Source organism: Sus scrofa, chromosome 2 (genome assembly GCF_054392235.1).
Source record: "Sus scrofa isolate SSC_HxYL_T2T_F1_AM1 chromosome 2, Sscrofa_HxYL_maternal_Yorkshire_Landrace_v2.0, whole genome shotgun sequence".
Taxonomy (NCBI): Eukaryota; Metazoa; Chordata; class Mammalia; order Artiodactyla; family Suidae; genus Sus; species Sus scrofa.
The window spans coordinates 65,916,750-65,932,891 of NC_139384.1; the positions used below are offsets into that span (position 1 = coordinate 65,916,750).

General features: G+C 36.4%; 1 pseudogene across 1 annotated transcript in view; it reads right to left on the reverse strand.

The window, feature by feature from the left end:
* Positions 1-441: 441 nt before the first annotated feature.
* LOC100515529 (putative olfactory receptor 2W6 pseudogene) overlaps positions 442-16,142 on the reverse strand; it is a 42,095-nt pseudogene continuing 26,394 nt past the window's right edge. Inside the window, exon 3 of the transcript XR_014837396.1 lies at positions 442-1,935. The product of XR_014837396.1 is annotated as a putative olfactory receptor 2W6 pseudogene, transcript variant X1 (transcript). The remainder of the gene's footprint in view (positions 1,936-16,142) is intronic.

A 16,142-nucleotide genomic window follows, 5' to 3' on the forward strand; every position in this document is an offset into this window, starting at 1 on the left:
TTGTAATAATATTTATCTTAGTAAATTCCAATAACTTTGCCCATTAAAATCTTTTTGAGATGGTAGTAGTTAATCTGAATATAATATAGCCTTTTTAAAATGGAACATTTACAGCTGATTAAAGTAACCTGATCAGGAGACCAAAGTCTTTCACTGTATCCCAAAATTTTGTACTTGCTCTATTCTCTCCAAAGTCTTAGACTCCTAACTCCAGCTGACTATCTTGAAAATGCTTTGTCTAAAAGAGAAAGTGAAGAAAAAGTACAAATGACTCTATTAAAACTCTTATTTCCTTTTCAAAAAGCATATCAAAGAATGCCCTTTAGTCATGGAGAACAAACCTATGTCTAGGACAGCATAGCGCATTTTAGTGATGTTGACTCACCCCTCTCTAAAAAACCACTGCAGTCATAACGGAGCTTCAAGAAGAGGCCATGTATATTGTTTCATTTTTATTTGGCATCTCATGACATCATCTTCAGACTGTGTGATTTGAATTTGCTCCATAGGTTCCCTGCAGTTGTACATAAAGTCCAAAGCTAGATACAGTGCAAGTACATTAGATATCTAAAGCAGACACGTTTAAACAGAAGGAAGACACTTTACATCCAGAGAGTAGAGAACAGAGTCAAACTCAAAAGCTCAGTGCCTGTCCATGTTCACTTCATTCTTTAAATATTAGTTTTCCACATGGTTAAGATGTAGATAAGAAAATGACTGCAGAACTTCAATTATATTTTTACAGCTTTTCTCTATCTTAGGTTTCCCTGTACCTACTCCCACCCCAGGAGTTTTCTCATTGCCCCTTTCACATCTTTGTTCCTCAGAGTATAGATGAGGGGGTTGACACTGGGAGTGACAATGGTGTAGAAGAGAGTGAGGAACTTGCCCTGATCTTGGGAGTAGCTGTTGGCCGGCTGCAGGTACATGTAGATGATGGTTCCATAGAAGAGGATGACCACTGTTAGGTGAGAAGAGCATGTGTTGAAAGCTTTCTTGCGCCCTTCTGATGACTTGATCCTCAGCACAGCAGCAGCAATCATGCCGTATGATATAAGGATCAAGGAAAGAGGCACCAGGAGAAGAGCAACCCCCAGGATAAATGCAAATGCTTCCACCAGCGTGGTATCTTCACAGGACATGGCAATAAGAGCAGGCATCTCACACAGAAAGTGGTCCACCTTGTGGTGCCCACATCGGGAAAGCTGCATTGTCTGGGGACACATAACAAATGAATTCAGAAAGCCACAGCACCAGGCCATGGTCACCAACTGCAGGCAGAGACGTGAGTGCATGACCACAGTGTAGTGTAGGGGTCGGCAGACAGCCACATAGCGGTCATAGGACATGACAGCCAGGAGAACACACTCAGTGGAGCCCAGTACCATGTAGATATATAGTTGGGCCACACAGCCATGGTAGGTGATGGTCTTCTCTGGACCCCAAAGATTCCATAGAAGCTGAGGAACAATGCTTGTTGTGAAACACAGGTCCAAGAAAGACAAGTTCCCAAGAAAGAAGTACATGGGTGTGTGGAGCCTGGAGTCTATGATGGACAAGAGTATGATGGCAGTGTTGCCCACCAGGGTCAAGATGTAGAAGACCAAGATAAAAGCAAAGAGAATTATCTCCAATTCAGGCCGATCAGAAAAGCCTACCAGGATGAATGCCTGTTGATAGCTGTCATTGTCCCTTTCCATAATCTTCACCAGCTGTTATGGATACACAGAAAAATAATTAGATTGGAGGGCAAATGAAGACAGTAACCAGTACTCTCCAATTTCCATTTATAGGTCTGTGAAGTTCAGAATGTCATTTTCCTTTCCATTACTGTTTTAGGATACATTAATTGATTCCTATTGTATGCAAAGCAGTGTGCATGATGACCCTGGAGGGTAGAGGATGAATTGACTCCAAAGTTGTTCTTGGTGAACACTGTAGGTAAATCATGACAAAGAAAAGAAAAAGTATAAGTTCTCTCAAATAAAATTTGTTAAAAAGCTGTGTGTTTTGCAAATTATTTCCAACAGATCAGGGAAGGCCCTGTAGAAGAGTTTGTACTATGGAAGATTGCTGCACCAAGAGGTGGTTGCTTGTTTGTTTTTGGTTGGTTTTTCAAATAAGTGGAATATCACATATGGCATATTGAGCAAAATATGTTTCAAGAGGAGGAATTAGTGCATTCAAATACCAAAAGAGTCAAATTCATAGACAGTGTTCAGGGAATCCATAAATGTACATGTCAGGCAACTCCTTAATAACATGTAATTTTATTGACACTAAATATAGCACCTTTATATACAACGCAATATTACTCAGCCATAAAAAGAATGAAATAATGCCATTTGCAGCAACATGGATGGACCTAGAGATTATCATACTAAATTAAGTCAACCAGACAAAGACAAATAACATATCACTTATGTGTGGAATCTAAAAAAAAGATATAAATGAATTTACTTATAAAATAGAAACAGATTCACCATATTCAAAAATAAATTTATGGAGTTCCCGTCATGGCGCAGTGGTTAACGAATCCGACTAGGAACCATGAGGTTGCGGGTTCGGCCCTTGCCCTTGCTCAGTGGGTTAACGATCTGGTGTTGCCGTGAGCTGTGGTGTAGGTTGCAGACGCGGCTCGGATCCTGCATTGCTGTGGCTCTGGTGTAGGCCGGTGGCCACGGCTCCGATTGGACCTCTAGCCTGGGAACCTCCATATGCCGCGGGAGCGGCCCAAGAAATAGCAAAAAGACCAAAAAAATAAATAAATAAATAAATAAATTTATGGTTACCAAAGGGGAAATTTTGGTCAAGGGATAAATTAGGAGTCTAACATATATGCACTACTATATATGAAATAGATAATAAACAAGGACATACTGTATGGCACAGGGAACTCTACTCAATATTCTATAATAACTTACATGGGGAAAAAGTCTGAAAAGGAATGGATATATGTATGTGTATAACTGAATAACTTTGTTGTACACCTGAAATTAACACAACATTGTAAATCAACGACACTCCAATAGAAGATAAAAATTAAATTAAAATAAATACAATTTAAAAATTTTTTAATTACCACAATACTTTTTGACCATAAGAATTGAAATAGACTGAATTCTGCCTCTGTAAAAGGCAAGTCTGCAAACATATGGCCTAAAATCTAGTTTATCCAAATATATTTTGGCTTTTCCTTTGCAGGCTAGAGAGAAGGCTACATCCTCTCTACATATCCACCCAGACCTCACATGTTTATGTAAATCATGACATCAGGCATATGCCCTGAACATTTACAGTTTCACATAGTTTCTATAGTCTGTGCCAAGGGCTTTGATGGGGCTCTGACTTACAGTATAGCAGCAGTGTTCACCTGGGTTCATATGAGCTGTGGTCATAGCAAATAGCATCATGGCAACACACAAAAGGAAGCAGTGAGAACAAGAGTACGGAAACATTTTGAAGGATGGTTGTCTCCATGAGGCTGCTTTCACCACCTGTCAAGCTTGACAGTGAAGAAGTAATGAACTCTTTCCAGCTGGAACTGTAGGAAGAAATTCTCTAAGTTCCTATTCATTGTTCCAGGAACAGGAACTTCAACAAAGCCCCACGAAGAGATGAAAGAGGCAGGGAATGATCACAAGTAGCCAGCTAAATACCAAAGACTTTGCAAGGTCAACTGAATACTCTAAAAGAAGAGTTTCCCACACAAACTTTGCTGGTGTTAGTTGTGAAGAACAACTCTCACCCATTTTTCCCACAGACCTGTCACAGCTTTCATTCAAGTTTAAGAGAATCAATAAAAGGATCCCAGGAGTGCCGACAATGAGCTACACATTTTGCTCAGCTATATAAATCATTTAGAGCCTGACTCCTCAGCCAAAATTGCAAATATATATCACTTGTATTTATTTATAGTGTATTTATTTAAGGAATATTTTCTCAACGTGCTATTCTTTCATTCCAAGGTGATATAATGCTCAACCTTATGCCCAGTACCCAGAAGTTCTCCTCTGTTTCACCTAACAAGTATTTTAATTATATGTTAATACACCAGATTTTTCATGATTTTTAGCTCACTCTTAGATCAGAACCATGCAACTGCAAGGAACAGGGCTTATGAAATGGAAAGTGAAAAGGAATGGAGCTGTTCAAATACCTGTAGTAGTTTAGTTAGCACATGATACTATAAATGGTACTAATTTTGAAAACTTTGTCATAAAAGTCTGGATCCACTGGGCTTGATTCTCTGAGTAAATATTATGTCAAAACTTGTACCACTAACTCATAAGGGGAGAGTTGCTGAATGGGATTTAACAATACCAGATAGTGCTCTACTTTTGTCTGTTTCAGGTATGCAGCATATCCCAATCATCACTGTGTTCACAATTACAATATGTTTAATATTTTGCAGAAAGTTCCAGGCCATCCTCACAGCAGCTCTGTGTTGTGGGCAGACAAAGCATTTGGATCTCCATTTCAGAGATGAACTATCTCAATGACAGAAGGGTCAAAAGACTAGCCAATGCTTACAACTTCATATAAGAGCAAGGTCCAGAGTTCCAATTTTGGTGTAGCAATGTAGATCTCAGACATGGGTTGGATCCCATGTTGCTGTGACATAGGCCTGCTGCTGTAGATCTGATTTGACCCCAAGACTGAGTAACTTCCATTTACCATGGGTGCAGCCATAAAGAAAAGCAAAAAAAAAAAAAAAAAGCACAAGATTGTTAAAACAATTCTTTTCATTAGCTCAAAGTTTCATTCACTCTGCCTTTCTCCTCTGTTCCTATCTATTTCACAAGGAAATTAAAACGATAACTTGATGTCTGTGCATCTAGGATCAGGGGATGCCCTTGGGTTGTCCCAGCTACAAATGAGAAAGCAAATAGGACATAATTACTCCTAATCTACCTGTCTTAGATCCACTTTGTTAAAATACAGAGCATTCAATTTTTTCCAAATTGGGTGCAGAAGCCCTTTTCCAAAATGGAATTAAAGTATGTGCTAGCACTGGGAACCCACTTGCTCTGGCGAACTAACAGATGTAAACACTAATAGAACTATCATAAAGATAAGTATAAATCCCAGAGTTCCCACCACAGCACAGGTTTGATCCACAGCCCAGCACAGTGGGTTAAGGATCCAGCCAGTAGGATCTGATCCCTGGCTCAGGAACTTCATATGTTGTGGGGTGGCCAAAAAATATGTATATATATAATTATAAATACTTCAAAGTATCAATGATACAGATATAAGAATCATTGCTAACTGAAGCTCACATCAAAATCCACACTATTGTTCTTCCCAGAAAGTAGAAGACCTAAGAATCTGTTGGCCTTCCTTCCAGAGATTAACCAGGAGTTTTCTCAGCAATATCACTGTTAATTCTGGTCCCTTTTAGTTTCTGGATCTTCTGAAATAAATTCCAACCAAAACTCTGATGGGGGATAGAGCACAAAAATAATCTCTTGCCCCACTGAAGTTTTCAAATGAAAAAGCTTGAAAAAGAAATATGTAACTGTAGGCAAAATGATCAGGACTGTCCAGAGATATCACCTCCTCTTAACTAAATGGATGAAGTGGAATAGTGCCACATTTTAAATCATGTTTTACTTACTCCCATATATACAGGTACCCTAGGATTAAGCAGGTGGAAGATGACCCCCAGGGATAAAGGGAAGGACTCTTAATTCCAAGAGTTTTGATATACATGATGTCATTTTATTGGTGCCTATGAAGGGGTTTGGAGGACAACTTTAATACTATGTCACCTTGAGAATTTGAAAATGTCTGGGGGCCTGAAGATAGACATTAGTTTGTTTACAGAGTTAGGACCTTAGGGACTGGTGTTCTCATCTAGAGACTGGCTCAGGCTCCACATATGAAGGCAGAACTCATTAGGGAAGTATCACAGAAAATTCTCAAATGTGGGACTCAGGTTTTCTTGAAGAGAGATTTGATTTCAGGGGTTTATGTAAAAAAAGAAAGTAGATCAATTGCTTATTTTGGTCCTGGAATCACAAAGCTAAACCCATGTCACTGTGGGGAGCCAAGCTACCCTAAAGACTTGACTCCACATCTTCCAACATGGGAAAGGATGAGGTATAGGGAGACCCATATAGAGAATTCTTGGGTCTCACTATCATATTGAGAAGCCAAGAGAAAAGTCATTTCTTCCCTCTATTCCATCCAACATGTCTTCATCTCCTACATAGGTGCTGCCACAACCTGAAGCTGGTATTCAGCCAGTCCAATCCATTTCAAGTGACTGAGTACTGTCTTTGCCCCTTCCCTTCTCACATTCACTGTGCATATCTCTTTCCAGGGGCCAAGGCTGCCTTGTTTGGCCTCCTGAAGACATCCCAAACATAAACATCAAATGGGAATGTCAATCTTCCTTACAACTAACAAAAATAATTTGATTACAATGTTTTATTTACTCTTTAAATTAGTATTGGCACTATCCCTTGCAATAAGAACCTCACTGAGAAGTTGCAGAAAACAGAGTATGTCTTATTTTCTTGGATACCAGCTGCTCACACTTTATAAAAATAAAAATAAAAAATACAATCTTGCATACAACTTTAAAAAGATTCTAATTTTACATATAAAGGAATTAATTTCCAGATACATTGAGACTTACTGGAGTTTAGGTTGCTAATGGCTAGTGGCTGCCAAAACTAGAACTGGCTCTCAGACCCTTTTTTTTAATTTTATGGAGATATAGTTGATTTACAGTGTTGTATTAATTCCTGCTATACAGTAAAATGATTCATATATGTACATATATATATTCTTTTTCATATTATTTTCCAAAATAATATACAGGATATTAAATATATATAGTTTATATATATACATGTATTTAATATATATGAAATATATAATATATATGTGAATTATGTATAATATATATTAAAAATACTATATATTTGCCTAGCTATATAGTAAGATCTTGTTGTTTATCCATTCTATATCTAATAGTTTGTATCTAGTAACTCAAAACTTCTAATACATTCCTTCCCCACACTCCCCCTTAGCAACTATGAATATGTTCTTTATGTCACTCAGACCTTCTTAACCCACAATCTTTCCATGAAATCACATAAGATACAACTGCTTCACATCAAAAAAAGATATTAGTAATTAGTTTCAAATTATATTTTTCAGGCTACAAATTACAAGTTCAAGCAATTTTTTTTTCGAAGAACAAAAAAATGTGTTCACTGCAAGGGATTCTGTCTTTTCTTGGACTTTAAAATAGGTAGGACCATGGAAAACTGGAAAGAATTTGTGTATTTAGTCCTTAATATAACACGTTTTCTAATCTGCAGTATTAGAGTTTGGAGTTCCTTTTTTTTTTCTTTTTTTTTAAGACAGTGCAAATAGCTATAATTTTTATTTATTAATTACTTTTTGCTTTTTAGGGCCTCGCCTGTGGCACATAGATGTTCCCAACTAGGGAGTGGAATCAGAGATACAGCTGTCAGCTGGCAATGCTGGATCCCGGACCCCCTGAGCAAGACCTGGGATTAAACCCACACCATCATGGATACTAGTCAGACTTATTTCTGCAGTGCCACAACCGGAACTCCTGCAGTTTCTTTTTGAATTATCATTTTTCTTTACTAAAGAAGTAAAGTCCCTCACAATACTGTGCTATGACAGAAAAAGGATGCAAACTGGAGATCATACTCTTAATTATCCTACACTTAAATTATTTTATTTCAGAAATTATACCAAGCTTTTAAACACACAATTAAGCACTTTAGGAATCATAATAAATCTATATTCTCTACTCAGAAAAGAAATACTAGTAATGTTCTTAGTTTCTCTAAAAATTTATTTGAATTTGTGTGTACATGTTTAAATGTAGCTCTATTTGGAGTTCCTGTGGTGGCACAGTGGTTAACGAATCTGACTAGGAACCATGAGGTTGAGGGTTTAATCCCTGGCCTCTCTCAGTGGGTTAAAAATCCAGCTCCAGCATTGCCATGAGCTGTGGTGTAGGTCACAGATGCAGCTCAGATTCTGCGTTGCTGTGGCTCTGAAATAGGCCTGTGGCTACAGCTTCAATTAGACCCCTAGCCTGGGAACATCCATATGCTGTGGGTGCAGTCCTAGAAAAGACAAAAAGACAATTAATTAATTAATTAATTAACCTAAATTTTTTCTTGTATTTCTTTGTGTCTATTTATAAATAGCTTGAGATTCACATAAAGTAAGTTAAATTTGGACATGAGGAATTTTGATGGAGTATTTAAATCATTAGTGATTTTTCCAAATCTCTTAGATCTGTGTCTTGTTATTTAGATAGATATATTTGCATCTGTTTTCATTTGTTTGATTATGATTCCCATTATAGAATTTATGTTCTATAGGCTTAGAACTAAAATCCTATAAAATTCCCTAGAAATGATTTAATCCTTAAACACTAATAGCCATAATGGAACAAATGAAAAATCAGTCAGAGAACTGATTGACATCTGAACCCTAGATTTAACCCAGACTCTTCCCATAGCAGGATACAAAACATAGGCAATCATTTATAATTGCCAGATCACCAGTTCTCAAAGAGTGGTTCTAGGACCAGTAGTATCAATATTACCTGGGAATTGGTTAGAATTCCAATTTCTTTTATTTTTCTTTTACCTGAGTTTTTTTCCCCAGATTAACTAGATATAATTGACATAAAACATTGTAAGCTTAAGGCATATAACATGATGATTTAATATACAAGTGTACTGTGATATAATTATTACAATAGGTTTTGTTAACACTTTTATCACAATAGGGTTAGTTAACATTTCATATGTATATGTGTATATATAATAGTAACTTCATTCTTGGGTATATTGGTGGTTCTACTTTTAATTTTTTGAGGAACTTCCATTCTAATTTCCAGAGTGGCTATATCAATTTACATTCATATCAACAGTGCACAAGCATTCCCTTTTCTCCACATCCTTGCCAACATTTGTGTTTGTTATCTCTTGTCTTTTTGATAATTGCCATTCTAACAAATGAGATTTAATATCGGATGGTGGTTTGAATTTTTATTTCCCTGATGAATAGTGATGCTGATTACTTTTTCATCTAACTGTTGGTTATTTAAATGCTTTCTTTGGAAAAAAGTCAATTTACATCCTCAGCCCGCATTTTGATCAGATTATTTGTTTGTGTGTGTGTGTGTGTGTGTGTGTGTGTGTGTGATTGAATTCTATGAATTTCTTTTATATTTTGTATATTAACCCCTTATTGAATATATAGTTTTCAAATATTTTCTCTCATTACAAAGATTACTTTTATTTTGTTATTTTAAAAAATTTTTATTGTAGTTGACATGATGTTCTGTCAATTTCTTCTATACAGCAATGTGACCAACTTATACATATTATACAACTTATACAACTTATACATATACATTATTTTCCTCACATTCCCCTCCAGCAAGTTTCACCACAAATTATTGGATAGGAGTTCCCATCATGGCTCAGCAGTTAATGAACCTGACTAGTATCAATGAGGACATGGTTCAATCCCTGGCCTTTCTCTGTGGGTTAAGGATCAGGCATTGCCATGAGCTGTGGTGTAGGTCACAGACCTGGCTTGGACCTGGCATTGCTGTGGCTGTGGTGTAGGCCACCAGCTACAGCTCTGATTGGACCCCTAGCCTGGGAACATCCATATATCATGGGTGCAGCCCTAAAAGACAAAAAAAAAAGTTGGATATAGTTCCCTGTGCTATAGAGAAGGACCTCATTTTTTATGTGCTCCAAATGCAACAGTTTGCATCTACTAACCTCAAACTCCCAGTCCATTCCGCTCCCTCCCCCTCCCCCTTGGCAAACACAAGTCTGTTCCATGTCCATAAATTTGTTTCTCTTCTGTACATATGTTCATTTGTGCCATATATTAAATTCTACATATAAGTGATATCATATGGCCTTTGTCTTTCTGACTTTATTTAGTATTAGAATCTCTAGTTCCATCCGTGTTGCTGTAAATGATATTATTTTTTTATTTTTAATGGCTGAATATTATTCCATTGCATATATGTACCACATTCTCAACCTATTCATCTGTCATTGGATATTTAGGTTGTTTCCATGTCTTGGCTATTGTGAATAGTTCTGAATTCAACATAGGGGTTCATGTACATATTTCAATGAAAATTTTGTTCAGATATATGCCCACAAGTGGAATTGCTGGATCATATGGTAGGGGTTTTTTTGTTTTGTTTTGTCTTGTTTTATTTTATTTTTAAAATTTTTATTATACTTAATTTACAATGCTCTGTCAATTTCTGCTGTACAACAAAGTGACCCAGCTATACATACTTATACATTATTTTTTCATATTATCCTCCATCATGTTCCATCACAAGTGATCAGATATTGTTCCCTGCTATACAGCAGAATCTCATTGATTATCCATTTCAAAAGCAATAGTTTGCATCTACTAACCCCAAATTCCCAGTCCTTCCTCCTCCTTGGCAACCACAAGTCTGTTCTCCATGTCCACGAGTTTCTTTTTTTTCTGTAGATAGGTGTATTTGTGCTGTATATTATATTTTGGATATGTGATATCACTTGGTATTTGTCCTTCTCCTTCTGCATACTGCACTTAGTATGAGAGTCTCTACTTCCATCTATGTCATTGCAAATGGCATTATTTTATTCTTTTGATGGCTGAGTAGTGTTTCATTGTGTATATGTACCACATCCTCTTAATCCATTCATCTGTAAATGGACATTTAGGTTGTTTCCACATATTGGCTATCGTGAATAATGCTGAAATGAACATAGGGGTGCAAGTATTTTTTTAATGAAAGTTTTGTTTGGACATAGTAGTTCTATATTTAGTTTTTTGAGGTACATCCATACTGTTTTCCATAGTGGTTATACCAATTTACATTCCCAGCAACAGTGTAGGAGGGTTCTCATTTCTCCACACACTCTCCAGCATTTGTTATTTGTAGACTTATTAGTGACCATTCTGACGGGTGTGAGGGGACACCTCATGGTAGTTTTGAATTGCATTTCTCTAATAATTAGTGATGTTGAGCATTTTTTCATGTGCCTGTTGGCCATTCATATGTCTTCTTTGGAGAAATATCTATTCAGGTCTTCTGCCTATTTTTCAATTGGGTTGTTATTTTTTTTGCGGTTGAGTTATATGTGTTGTATGCACATTTTGGAGATTAAGCTCTTATCAGTTACATCATTTGAAACTATTTTTTCTCATTACATAGGTTGTCTTTTCTTTTTTTTTATGATTTCCTTTGATGTACAAAAGCTTGTAAGTTTGATTAGGTCCCGTTCCCTTATTAGTTTTTATTTCCATTACCTTGAGAGACATACTTAAGAAAACATTCATGTGGTTGATGTCAGAGAATATTTTGCCTATGTTCTTTTCTAAGAGTTGTATGGGGTCTTATACTTAAGTCTTTAAGGTATTTTGAGTTTATTTTTGTTCATGGTGTGAGGGTGTGTTCTAGTTTCATTGATTTACATGCAGCTGTCCAGTTCTCCCAGCACAACTTGCTGAAAGGCTGTCATCTTCCATTATATATTCTTGCCTCCTTTGCTGAAGATTAATTGACCATAGGTGTGTGGGTTTATTCCTAGGTTCACTATTCTGTTCCATTGGTCTGTATGTCTGTTTTTGTAAAAATACCACACTGTCTTGATTCCTACAGCTTTGTGATATTGTCTGAAGTCTGGGAGATTTTTTCTCCCTGTTCCTGCTTTTGTTCCCCCTTAGGCCTGTTTTGCCAATTCTGTATCTTTTATGTTTTCATATAAATTTTTGGATTGTTTATTCTAATTCTGTAAAAAATGTCATGTATAGATTTTTAAATTGATGTAGTCTCACTTGATTTTTGCCTCTGTTACTTATGCTTTTGGTGTCACATAAGGGAAAAAAAGTTGCCAAGACCAATATAAAAATTTTTCCCTGTACTTCCTTATAGAAGTTTTACAATTTCAGCTCTTATATTTTTAAGTATTTAATCCATTTCAAGTTAGTATTCCTGAATTGTATAATATAAAGACCCATTCTTATTTTTTTGCATGTGATTATCCAGTTTTCTCAACATTTATTAAATAGATAATCCTTTTCCTCAATGAGTATTCTTAGCTCTCTATTCAAATATTAGTTGACCATATATGCAAGAGTTTATTTCTGGGCTCTAAATTTATTTCATTGCTCTATGTGTCTATTTTTATGGCAGCCTCTACCTTTATGTCTTGATTACTGTAGCTTTGCACTATAACTGCAAAAAAGAAAATTCAAAGCCTGCAGCTTTGCTTTTCTTTTCAAGATTGCTTTGGTTGTTCATGCTCATTTTTTGTTCCATATGAATTTTAGAAGTATTTTCTCTTTTTCTGTGGAAATGCTATTAGAATTTTGATAGGGATTGCAGTGAATCTAGAATTTCTTTGGTTTAGTATAGACATTTTAATTATATAAATTCTTCTGATTAGTAAAAATATTTTTCTTTTCTTTTTTCATTTTATTGTTTTTATTTTTAGAAGGCATACATTTATAGAATTTAAAAACTTATCTTTACAAGGCTCATAATGGACTATAGTGATCCTTTTTTTAACTCAATTAATATTATTACATTTATAGCTGTACAAAAGCATCCAAACACATTTTCATAGCATTTCCATCCCAAATCCCAAGCCCATCCCCCCACCCCCCAAAATTTCTCCTTTGGAAACCATAAGTTTTTCAAAGTCTGTGAGTCAGTATCTGTTCTGCAAAAAAGTTCACTGTGTCCTTTTTTAGATTCCAAATATAAGCAATAGCATATGATGTTGATGTCTCACTATCTGACTAACTTCACTTAGCATGACAATTTCTAGGTCCATCCATGTTGCCTCAAGTGACATTATTTCATTCCTTTTTATGGCTGAGGAATATTCCATTGCATATATGTACCACATCTTCTTTTTTTTTTTTTTTTTTTTTTTTTTTTAAATTTTATTTTTTTTAATTTTATTTTCCCACTGTACAGCAAGGGGGTCAGGTTATCCTTACATGTATACATTACAATTACAGTTTTTCCCCCACCATTTCTTCTGTTGCAACATGAGTATCTAGACATAGTTCTCAATGCTATTCAGCGGGATCTCCTTGTAAATCTATTCTACGTTGTGACTGATAAGCCCAAGCTCCCGATCCCTCCCACTCCCTCCCCCTCCCATCAGGCAACCACAAGTCTCTTCTCCAAGTCCATGATTGATTTTCTTTTCTGAGGAGATGTTCATTTGTGCTGGATATTAGATTCCAGTTATAAGTGATGTCATATGGTATTTGTCTTTGTCTTTCTGGCTCATTTCACTCAGTATGAGATTCTCTAGTTCCATCCATGTTGCTGCAAATGGCATGATGTCATCCTTTTTTATGGCTGAGTAGTATTCCATCGTGTATATATACCACATCTTCCGAATCCAATCCTCTGTCGATGGACATTTGGATTGTTTCCATGTCCTGGCTATTGTGAATAGGGCTGCAATGAACATGCGGCTGCATGTGTCTCTTTTAAGTAGAGCTTTGTCCGGATAGATGCCCAAGAGTGGGATTGCAGGGTCATATGGAAGTTGTATGTATAGATTTCTAAGGTATCTCCAAACTGTTCTCCATAGTGGCTGTACCAGTTTACATTCCCACCAACAGTGCAGGAGGGTTCCCTTTTCTCCACAGCCCCTCCAGCACTTGTTATTTGTGGATTTATTAATGATGGCCATTCTGACTGGTGTGAGGTGGTATCTCATGGTAGTTTTGATTTGCATTTCTCTTATAATCAGCGATGTTGAGCATTTTTTCATGTGTTTGTTGGCCATCTGTATATCTTCTTTGGAGAAATGTCTATTCAGGTCTTTTGCCCATTTTTCCATTGATTGATTGGTTTTTTTGCTGTTGAGTTGTATAAGTTGTTTATATATTCTAGAGATTAAGCCCTTATCAGTTGCATCATTTGAAACTATTTTCTCCCATTCTGTAAGTTGTCTTTTTGTTTTCTTTTGGGTTTCCTTTGCTGTGCAAAAGCTTTTCAGTTTGATGAGGTCCCATGGGTTTATTTTTGCTCTAATTTCTATTGCTTTGGGAGACTGACCTGAGAAAATATTCATGATGTTGATGTCAGAGAGTGTTTTGCCTATGTTTTCTTCTAGGAGTTTGATGGTGTCCTGTCGTATATTTAAGTCTTTCAGCCATTTGGAGTTTATTTTTGTGCATGGTGTGAGGGTGTGTTCTAGTTTCATTGCTTTGCATGCAGCTGTCCAGGTTTCCCAGCAATGCTTGCTGAATAGACTTTCCTTTTCCCATTTTATGTTCTTGCCTCCCTTGTCAAAGATTAATTGACCATAGGTGTCAGGGTTAATTTCCAGATTCTCTATTCTGTTCCATTGGTCTGTCTGTCTGTTTTGATACCAGTACCACACTGTTTTGATGACTGTGGCTTTGTAGTATTTCTTGAAGTCTGGGAGAGTGATGCCTCCTGCTTGGTTTTTGTTTCTCAGGATTGCTTTGGCGATTCTGGGTCTTTTGTGGTTCCATATAAATGTTTGGATTGTTTGTTCTAGTTCTGTGAAAAATGTCATGGGTAATTTGATAGGGATTGCATTGAATCTGTAGATTGCTTTGGGTAGGATGGCCATTTTCACAATATTGATTTTTCCAATCCAGGAACATGGAATATCTTTCCATTTTTTTACATCTTCTTTGATTTCTTTGATTAAGGTTTTATAGTTCTCGGCATATAGGTCCTTTACCTCTTTGGTTAGGTGTATTCCGAGGTATTTGATTTTGTGAGGTACAATTTTAAAAGGTATCGTATTTTTGTATTCCTTTTCTAGTGTTTCATTGCTGGTATACAGAAATGCAACTGACTTCTGAATGTTAATCTTATATCCTGCCACTTTGATGAATTTATTAATCAGTTCAAGGAGTTTTGGGGTTGAGTCCTTAGGGTTTTCTAGGTATAGAATCATGTCATCTGCATACAGTGACAGTTTGATCTCTTCTCTTCCTATATGGATGCCTTTGATTTCTTTTGTTTGTCTAATTGCTGTGGCTAAGACTTCCAAAACTATGTTGAAGAGCAGTGGTGAGAGTGGGCATCCCTGTCTTGTTCCAGATTTGAGTGAGAAGGCTTTCAGTTTTTCCCCATTGAGGATTATATTTGCTGTGGGTTTATCATAAATGGCTTTGATTATATTCAGGAATGTTCCCTCTATACCCACTTTGGCGAGGGTCTTGATCATGAATGGATGTTGAACTTTGTCAAATGCTTTTTCTGCATCTATTGAGATGATCATATGATTTTTGACTTTTTTTTGTTAATGTGGTGTATGATGCTGATTGATTTGCGTATGTTGAACCATCCTTGTGAACCTGGGATGAACCCAACCTGGTCATGGTGTATAATTTTTTTGATATGTTGTTGGATTCGGTTGGCTAAGATTTTGTTGAGAATTTTTGCATCTATATTCATCAATGATATTGGGCGATAGTTTTCTTTTTTGGTGGTATCTCTGCCTGGTTTTGGAATGAGGGTGATGGTGGCCTCATAGAATGTCTTTGGGAGTATTCCTTCTTCTTCAACCTTTTGAAAGAGTTTAAGGAGGATGGGCACCAATTCCTCTTTATATGTTTGATAGAATTCACCTGTGAAGCCATCTGGTCCTGGGCTTTTATTTGTAGGGAGTGATTTTATGACCTCTTCAATTTCATTTCTAGTGATTGGTCTGTTCAGTTGGTCTGTTTCTGCTTGATTCAGTTTTGGCAGGCTGTAAGATTCTAGAAAATTGTCCATTTCTTCCAGATTGTCAAACTTATTGCCATATAGTTGTTCATAGTATTCTCTTATGGTTTTTTGTATTTCTGCTGTATCTGTTGTGATTTCTCCTTTTTCATTTATAATTTTGGTGATTTGGGTTCTTTCTCTCCTCTTTTTAGTGAGTCTGGCCAGGGGTTTATCAATTTTGTTCACCTTTTCAAAGAACCAGCTCTTGGTTTTATTAATTTTCTCTATTGTTTTTTGAGTCTCTATTTTATTGATTTCTTCTTTGATCTTTACAATTTCCTTCCTTCTGCTGACTTTAGGACTTCTTTGTTCTTCTTTTTCT